Source organism: Tenrec ecaudatus, chromosome 2, assembly GCF_050624435.1.
Source record: "Tenrec ecaudatus isolate mTenEca1 chromosome 2, mTenEca1.hap1, whole genome shotgun sequence".
In the NCBI taxonomy this organism is placed as follows: domain Eukaryota; kingdom Metazoa; phylum Chordata; class Mammalia; order Afrosoricida; family Tenrecidae; genus Tenrec; species Tenrec ecaudatus.
In genome coordinates this window covers 197077937-197087194 of record NC_134531.1, presented here as the reverse complement: position 1 = coordinate 197087194, position 9258 = coordinate 197077937, and the positions used below count along the sequence as shown (strand labels likewise).

Sequence of the window (9258 nt, the reverse complement as noted above, 5' to 3'; positions counted from 1 at the left end):
TATTTGCAAGTCAATCAAACTTATCAACTTAAAAATTAACCTCATATATTTGACCTTCTACATACTTAGCCTTAATTGACTCATCCCCAATGTGATGTCTGGAATGGTTTCTTTTTGTCCAGGTTTGTGCTGTTGGTTGATATTGACGATTTCTACAGGCCAGACTTTTCCCACCCTGAAACAGATCTTTAAGCAAATCTCAAATTAATGGAATAAATATTAAGAATCAGAGATCAGAAATCACAATACATATAAATGAACTAAATCTACTTGTCAAATACTGATTTTAGAACATATATATGCAAATAAAATTCAATTAATCTTTTGTGAAAACATTTCAGAATCAGAATTTTTAAACAAGTTTAAGGAAAAATAAAGTGTATTCATCATACAATTTTATACTAACTTTGATTTAAATGTTTTTCTAGTAAAATATTGTTTCACTACCAAAAAAAACAACTATCCTATATCCAAATACACATAAACAGAGAGAGCTTGTTACAATGGCATTTGACCTACAAGGAATACTATAAGAAAGTCACCAGACCAAAAGAAGAGATCTAGATAATAACTCAAAGTTATAAAGAAAAAGATTTTTCAATTCAAGGAAATTTCATGGGTAAATATATATATGCCACTCCTATGGTATTTTTGTTTGATCCTAGTTGCTATATCCAATATGAATTTGGATTTATAATTATACTGTTTTTAATTAGTAAGACTTAAATAACTATATATTTATATTACTGGGTATATGATTTATAAGGATGTAATTATTGACAATGTAAATGTGTAGATGGGGCATGTAATGTTATTTATTTCTCAATAGTTTTATTGGAATATAATATACATATCATATAATTAAATAGTTCAATCACATCAATTAGAGTTGTAGTCTTCACCGTAGTCAGCTTTAGAACTTTTATTTTTGTATGTTACTAAAATTAACTTGGTAAAAAATTAAAAATAGGTTCTTATAAAGTTAACATGCTGTATATTATCTTTATAAGAAACAAAGGTATGCATGTAGATAGATATTTAACTATATGCAGAAGAAGAAGAAAGGAAGAAAAAACTTTTTAAGCTTTAATATAAGAACTTACCTAAACATAAACAATTGCTGTATTAGTGGATATGAGAGACTAAGAATATATAGCCATAAAACCAAACTAACTGCCCTTGAGCTATTTCCAACTCATAGAGACCTATAGACAGGGTAGAATTAAGAAACAAATAAATAGCAAAATGGAATAAGTAAATCATTTCTTACCTTAAATGTAAATGGATCAAACTCTCCGCTCAAAAGACAGAGATTAGATGAAAGTGAAGACATTATGTTGAGTGAAATAGATCAGCCAGAAAAGAACTAATACTGTATGACCTCGCTTATATTAAAAGGTAGGAAAAGGGCAATGTATAAAGCATAAAATTTGTTAGTGTTTACAGGAATCAAAAAGAGTGGGAAAGGAGAGGGTTAATGACAATGGAAATTTCCCGTTTATTAGGTTGCACAGCTGGTGATTGTAGTTGTAAGCAAGTTGTACCATTGTAAACACAACGAATTGTCAAATTTTGTTATACACATATTTACAACAATAACAACAAGCAGTAGCTGAGGACACTGCTTATATACGACCAAAACCTTCATGGGATTTGTCTTCTCGGTTTGGAAGTTTGGTGTCACTGTCTCCAGGGATATCTCAGTTATTTGGTCTAATAGAATTTTTAGTGCTTCTGTTCTAAATACTAGTCCATTGTACAACCCTTGGGACTTGAAAACTTGCAAGTAACCATCAAAGTCTCTATTTGCCTATGGTAACAAAAAAAACGAGGAGAATGAGAAGGAGGAAGACAGCGTATATGGCTATCATTGTGGAACATTTGATCAGAGATTCTCTAGAAGAGCCCTAGTCAGAAAGGGATAAATACAGGAAAGAATTTTAAATCTCATGGATTTGAGATTTTCTTGAGTCATGAGGCTGGAATGAATCCCTGAAACTTTTCCCCAAATAATCTTTAAATCTTAAAAAAAAAAAAAAAAAAAGTCCCCTTCTTACAGCCTTCTTAAAACAAAGCAAAAATCCTGCTTAACTGGTAAAATAATGATCATGTCTAACTATTATTCTCTTTTAAGAAGTGCTTTAAAATATTTTTATTGTGAATTAGGTGGGGGTATTACATTTCAGATCATCGATTTTGAATTCAAGCCTTTAAGCTGCTTATCCTGCCTCTTCCAATAACAAACCCTATTCTCCTCCTGATCTCTTCCTCTTGTGGATTACTGATCATTTCAACTTGAGAATTTAGATAGGAATCAAAGAGGCAAAATATTTATGTTAACAGAGAGGGACACTCAGAAAAAGAGAGTATGAATGAGTGCACAACTCAAAGAATATTATCAATATCATTGAATTGCACATATAGAAATTGGCAATTTGGTGCATATTTTGCTGTTTATATTCTTAATAAAAAATAAATAAAAACATTTTTAAGATCAAATTTTGGCATAATAGATTAAAAAACAAATACAAGATCCATCTATATGTTGTCTTTAGGACCCACTTTTTAGGAGCAAATACACAAAGAGGGTGAAAGTGAAAGGATGAAAATAATACTCTGTAAATAATAAACAAAGGAAGCCGGAGTGGCTATATTGATATGACATGGAATAGACTTTTAATCCAAATTATTTAAGAGACAAAGAAGTACTTTATATAATGAAAATATAGATTTATTACAACATATAGCATTTACAAATATCTCATTTTATAACCTCAAAACCTGACCAAAAAATCTGACTGAACAAAATGGGAACACAGAAAACTTAGCAATAATAAACTAAGACTTCATTAGATCAAGGTCAGTAATGGTCAGAACACTTAGAAGCTCAATAAGGAAAATGGAGGATTGAAACCATACTAGTCCCTATTCAGAGAAAGGGGGGCCCAGTGTTGGCAAATGTGTTGGTCTGCCAACTGCAAGATCAGCAGTTCAATCCCACCAGCTACTCAGGGGAGAAAGCAGAGGCTGTCTTGCTGTAGGGAGCTGAACCTCAGAAGCCAGAGGAGCACTTCTAGATGCCCTGTAAGCCCTATACGGGTGCTTTACATCAAAACTGACGCAATGGCAGTGAGGCTTTTTTAATAATTATTATGAATCCTAACTGAGCACAAGCACTAGGCTCTTCCTTGGAAATCTGATGGGGCAATTCCACTTAGTCAAATAGGTTTTCTGAGAGTCAGAATCGTATTATATCTAACAACAATATAAACTAACTAAAGTTAATGAATATATATATAGATATATATAAAATAAACAGTCAACATCAAAATATTCCAGATTGAAAGATACATAGGCAGAATATGACTTAGAAATGAGGGTGATATGAACATCTTGTGTACTTTGGAAACGTCATCAGGAGGGGCCATGGAGAATGACATTGGGCTTAGTAAAGTACAGGGTCATCAACAAAAGAGGAACACCTTCAGTGAGCTGGATCAATACAGTGGCTTCAGAAATGGGTTCAAACATAAAAAAGATTGTCAGAATGGCCCAGGACAGTGTGTTGTACATTCGATTATTATAAATTGGAACGAACTCGAAAGCAACATCACTTACTAAAAAAGTGTAAGATGTTCTTTAGGCTTGCAATTCTGTTTTTTCCCAGGTGATTGCCATTTTAAGTGGATACATCATTAATAATCTCCAATAAATATTATTTGGCCCTTTTTTGATGTCGAGGATGAAAGATTTATCCCCTAGTAGATGAAGAAGAGATATTCTTCAACTTGATTTTCTGGTAAAGGCTTAATCTCTCAGACACCATGTCGCCCAAAATTGTGTTTTCCTAGGCTGTGTTCCTATTGTGGATGTGCACAATGACAAAAGGTATAAAATTGTCAGGAAACAACACAATGTCTGCATTCCCAGCATAATTATTGGAAGATGCTTCAGAATAGGAGGAAGGAATGATATTCCCAGCCAGTAATTATTCACCAGATATTATTTTGGGGATGTTCAATTTGATAAAATACACTTGAGATACTTGAAGGCGAGGGATAGAAGTCCCTAAGGACACTCTGGGTAGCACACAGGCTCTTGATGACACATGGATGACTCACTCGTCCTCATATGCAGCCAACCTCATGCAGCCAAGGAACTTAAGCTCATTAGGGAGACAGGGAACACGAGAAAGTGAGAATCACTTACCTGAGGCCGTAAAATGTGTTTCTTTAGGGTGAAGAACCCGTATATTCTAGGGCATCCAGAATATGAAATGATGACCAGACATGAAAATTATCTCTAAGCCTTTTCATCTATGAGGTAAGGCAATGAAATGACAAAACAGACTGTATAACAATGAGCATATTTCCATGTATGTTTGCAATTCAGGTTTAATAACAATATTAGGGGCGGAACTGCCCCAGCACTTGCGTTTTCTTAAACTGTCAGCTGAAACCGTGCATCGGATCATCTCTCGTATTCCTTTCAGAGACCACAGGGAGAGGCGTATTCTCCCTTTGTGAACTGCATCTGGCAAATCAACCCGATAGCGAGGGTGGCAATGGCGACACTCTGGGACTCCAGCATTTTCATGGTGACCTGCTGTGGAAAGGCACTTACGAAGAGAGCGCTGATGGTGTCTGCACTTGTAATCTCATAGGGCATCCTGAGCTGCTTGGTTTCATCTCCGTAGTGAAGGTAGAGACTCCTGTGGGCGCAAGGAACACGTGATCAGTCACAGGAGGGCCCGCTCGCGGCCCTACTAGGCACAGCCAGAGCCTGGAAATCCTAAACGCAGTTTGGCATTTCTAAGGAAGGCAAGATGTGGTTTTCATGGCGGCCACAGCTTTTCTCTTTCTGAGCCTGTATTTACAGCTTCAACTCTCAAGTGCCCTATTTGCATCAGGTCAAGGGCAAGTGAGAACCCACTATCCATTTGCGAGCGCCCCCTGCACAGATTCAGCCTCCCCTGAATGTAGACAGCCTTGCTTGGGGCAGAGTGCGTGAGAAAGTGGACTGCTTCCTACGCCTCTCCCCCAACTCAGGGAGGGGCAGCCTCTGAGGGTCTTGTCTGGGGTGTCCTTGAGGTAAATCACCTGACAAGGTCACTTAGTCAGGAGTCAATTCTCATCAGTTGTGCCCTGACTGCTTTGCTGGGAAACAACTGGGCCAATCTTGTGAGCTTTTCTAGCTAATCTAACATATGCGTCCCAATCACAGTCCTGTGTCTGCTCCTCCAGCCCCACCTGCAACTGTGATCTGCCACCAATCACGTTGGCTGATTGGCCTCCTTTATCCAGATGAGGTTGTCTTTGTCTTGCCTTTTTGTCTCAATTAAACTTGGTCTTTGTAAACAATATTAAAAAAATACTAGAAGCAATGATTTTTCCTTTACAATTCAACATCGTCACATGTTTCTGGGTGACCTTCTGTAACCACGGTTCTGATTCATTCACCATCTGCCCTCTCTCAAGAATCTCTACGGCACCGTCTCTCTTTCCATGTGTAAAGGAATAAGGTCCAAATTTCTCAGCATGCCATTCAAGATGCAGACCCATTTTCTAGTTATACTCATCCTCCCCCTCCCTCCTCCCACCTGCAACCCATGAAGCCTTACACTGAACAGTAAACTAGTGTGTTTGGAAACACATGGTTTTCGGGTCTGGCAATCCTAAACCTAATAGTTGCTCAAACCTCCCCCAACTCTCATCCACCCAAACCAAACCAACTTCCCTCAAGCTAATCCTGATTTATAGGGACCCTGTATAGGGCATCTGAAGTGGGAGCAGATCTTCTTATATTTATTCTGTGGAATGACTTGCATATTTGAACGGCTGACTGCTTTTAGCACTTCAGTGCTTATCAACAGTGCCCCACAGGCTCCATGGGACACAGAGGAGGAGAAAGGACAACTCGCGGAAGGTCTACACAGCCCCATGCTGCCTCCATAGCTCATCTCAGGTCCTGCCCAGGAGATGTCTATCTCATTCCTACTTCTTTTGAGAGCACTTTGGCTTTCCTTCTCTAAGCTTCATTGTACCTACAATAGAAAGTCAAATTGAAACAGGTGCATTCATCTAAAAAGAAGTAGAATAATTTTAGTATTTCAATATGAAATTATTCTGATTTAAATTGTCAGGAAACACGGTGTGGTGGAAAATACACGGAATCCTCCCACCCCTCCACCTCTTTTTTCATATAGGACTAATGGGCAAACAAATAAATACTCAGTTTCAAACATCAGAATAAGCCAACCTTTTTTGTGTTTAATTTTACAAAGTAGAGCAAAAATATAAAGGGTGATATAAAATTCTATTTGCTGAGCATAAGGGAAGAGTTGGTTGGTGTCAGCACCCAGGCCATCTTGCTATCGTGCTCTTCAATGAGAATGAATCTCCCAGGTCAGATAATAAACCATAGCTGCCATTTTGGTCAGTCCGTAAAATGTAGACACTTTACAAAATTAGACTATTATGGATAGCATTCTAAAATTAGAAAAATAATCAAGTTTCCTAGCCATCCTGCAGAGAAGGGGAATGTATTGTATTATTGCAATGGAGAGAGAAATTATAGTTTATACAAAACACCACTGGAATTTTTAAAAGTGAATTAACTGACAATTGCTTCAGTTGGTTGAGGCAACATGTGAGAAGCAACTTATCAATTTCAAAGGGAATTAGAGTGGTGCAAGTTACCCAATGTTTCCAGGCTGAAGACATAGTAAGCCTACTGACTCAGATGTTTAGCAGATTTGTGCCTATTCTCACCTCCATGGACTATATTAGGTGATTATGTGGTGCAATTGAAAAGAGCCATGGGAATTAAAATATATCCAACATATTCTTATATATCTGTCTGCCTAATGTTATGGATGTTTTGACACTTCTATTTTATGGATATATTCAAGAAGATAAAAGATAACTCCTTAGGGTCATTATTTAATAAACCAACCTTTATCAGAATTGGTCATGATTTTAATGATGTAGTAAAATGTTAAATAAAATCTGTTTCTTTCCCAGTTCTGACTCTGATCTAGGGCAGAAGGGTCACAGCTCATTTTAGCCCAGAAACTATTCATGGCAATATTTTTTCATTAATATTGTCCTGTGGGTCGCTGATGTTTCTCTTTTTTGTTCTTGTTTTAGACAAATATGTGGAGAGAAAATGACACCACTGTCGTAGGTTTTACCCTCTTTGGTCTGTTCCCAGGAATGAGGCACATTAAATTACTCATCTGCACCATCCTCCTTGTCTACCTGGTTGCCATCACAGGGAACACCATCCTGACCCTTCTCATCTGTATGGATCCCCGTCTCCACACTCCCATGTACTTTCTGCTCAGCCAGCTCTCCATCATGGACATCTCCCACATGTCTACAACTGTTCCCAAGATGCTAACCAACTTTTTCTCAGGGGCATCAGGCATTTCATACATTGGCTGTGGGACTCAGGTATATTTTTACTTTGCATTGGGAGGCAATGAATATGTTCTGTTAACCCTTATGGCATATGACTGATATGTGGCTATTTGTAATCCTTTGAGATACATGCTTATTATGAACCCTAAAGTGTGCCTGCAGATGGCCATTGTGTCTTGGGTTGGAGGAGCAATTAATTCGTTAGCTCATACTACCTATACCATGCATTTTCCCAGATGTGGCTCAAGAGAAATCCATCATTTCTTCTGTGAGCTCCCATCCCTCCTCAAGCTCTCATGTGAGGACACGTCAGCCTATAAGAAAGTAGTTTTAGTGATGGGAATTTTACTTCTTCTCATACCCTATGCCCTGATCCTCACTTCCTACACACTCATCCTTCTCAGAGTTCTCCACATGCGTTCTTCAAAGGGGCGAAATAAAGCTTTCACCACCTGCTCTTCCCATCTGATGGTTATGCTTATATACTTTGGCCCAACTATGTTCATCTACATGCTTCCCAGTTCTTTTCGCACCTCAGAACAAAACCAAGGTCTCTCTGTATTTTATACAACCCTAACTCCTATGTTAAACCCCCTGATCTACAGCCTAAGGTACAAGGACGTAGCAGAGGCTCTGAAGAAAATCCTATGCAAAGGCTTTATTATTAGATAGAACAGTTTCACACCTTTATGGCTCAGAATTCATTTTAAGGTTATCCATTATTAAAAGTGCAAATATGTATATTTAAAGTATCTCAATAATTAAAATATCTGAATGTTAGAATTTAAGTTTGGGTGTATATTTAGTCAATGTATCCATTTATTAAAAAGATGGATTTTCTTGATTTAAGAACAAAACAAAAACTTGCTGGGATCATAATATAAAATGTGAATAAGATAGTGTTTTCCAAAGCATAATTAGCCTTGATTATGTGACGTTGATACAGAAACACTTAGGTAAAACTGTAATATCCTTATTTTGTAATTTTTCCCATTATATAAGTTATATGATTTATTTACAATAGATTTTAAAGGTATTCAATCATTATGAGAACCCAGTTAGTTAATTGACAGTAGATCTGATTAAAGCATTAAATTTAAAATATTCACTGGATCTCATCTTATTTAAAATGTAATTCTTAAAAATTCCTGGATAATACTGTGAAACAGAGCCTAAAGTTATAGTGGTTTGTTTTTATCTTTTTGGTGACAACGTTTTATAGAACACATCCATAATTAATATGATTTAGTGTGAAACTGGCTTTGGGTATGTTACACATGTACACTAACATACTTATAGTCCTTCTATTTTAAATACTAAATTCTCTTGGACCAGTATCCATTATTTTGAAAACAAGTTTAGTACATTGTTGGAGTCACAATGAATATTCCTTGTTGACCACAATTCTGACAACAGTTGTGCCGTTGACAATGTGCTAAATCGGGTGACTCTAATTTTAATCTTTGAATTTTTTCTTCCTATAAAATATTATTTTCATGCCATGAACTAAGTTGGTGTTATATAGTAAGATATTGTAACACTAATTGGAGAAAGGGATAAAATACATCTGAAACTCTTATATAAAGTTAGCATCTTGCCAATAAGCATCTCAGTTGGTTTTAGGTCAGCTGTGTTCCATTTAAGTTGTGATATATTAAAATCATGTGGATCTAGACATTCTTGGGTAATTGGGACTCTAATTATAATTTTAGCTGGTGGCAGACCATAGGAAAATATGAGTGTGTCATGGTTTCATTTGTGAGATATAATTGAATGAAGAAACTGGTATGAGAGCATTCACGGTTAGTTCCAGGACCAATTCTATTCCTCTGCAAAG

The 9258-nt window shown here is 36.7% G+C and overlaps 1 pseudogene; it reads left to right on the top strand.

The window, feature by feature from the left end:
• The first annotated feature begins 7154 nt into the window (after positions 1-7154).
• On the top strand, positions 7155-8093 carry LOC142440297 (olfactory receptor 2AE1-like; annotated as a pseudogene).
• The last annotated feature ends 1165 nt before the right edge of the window (positions 8094-9258 follow it).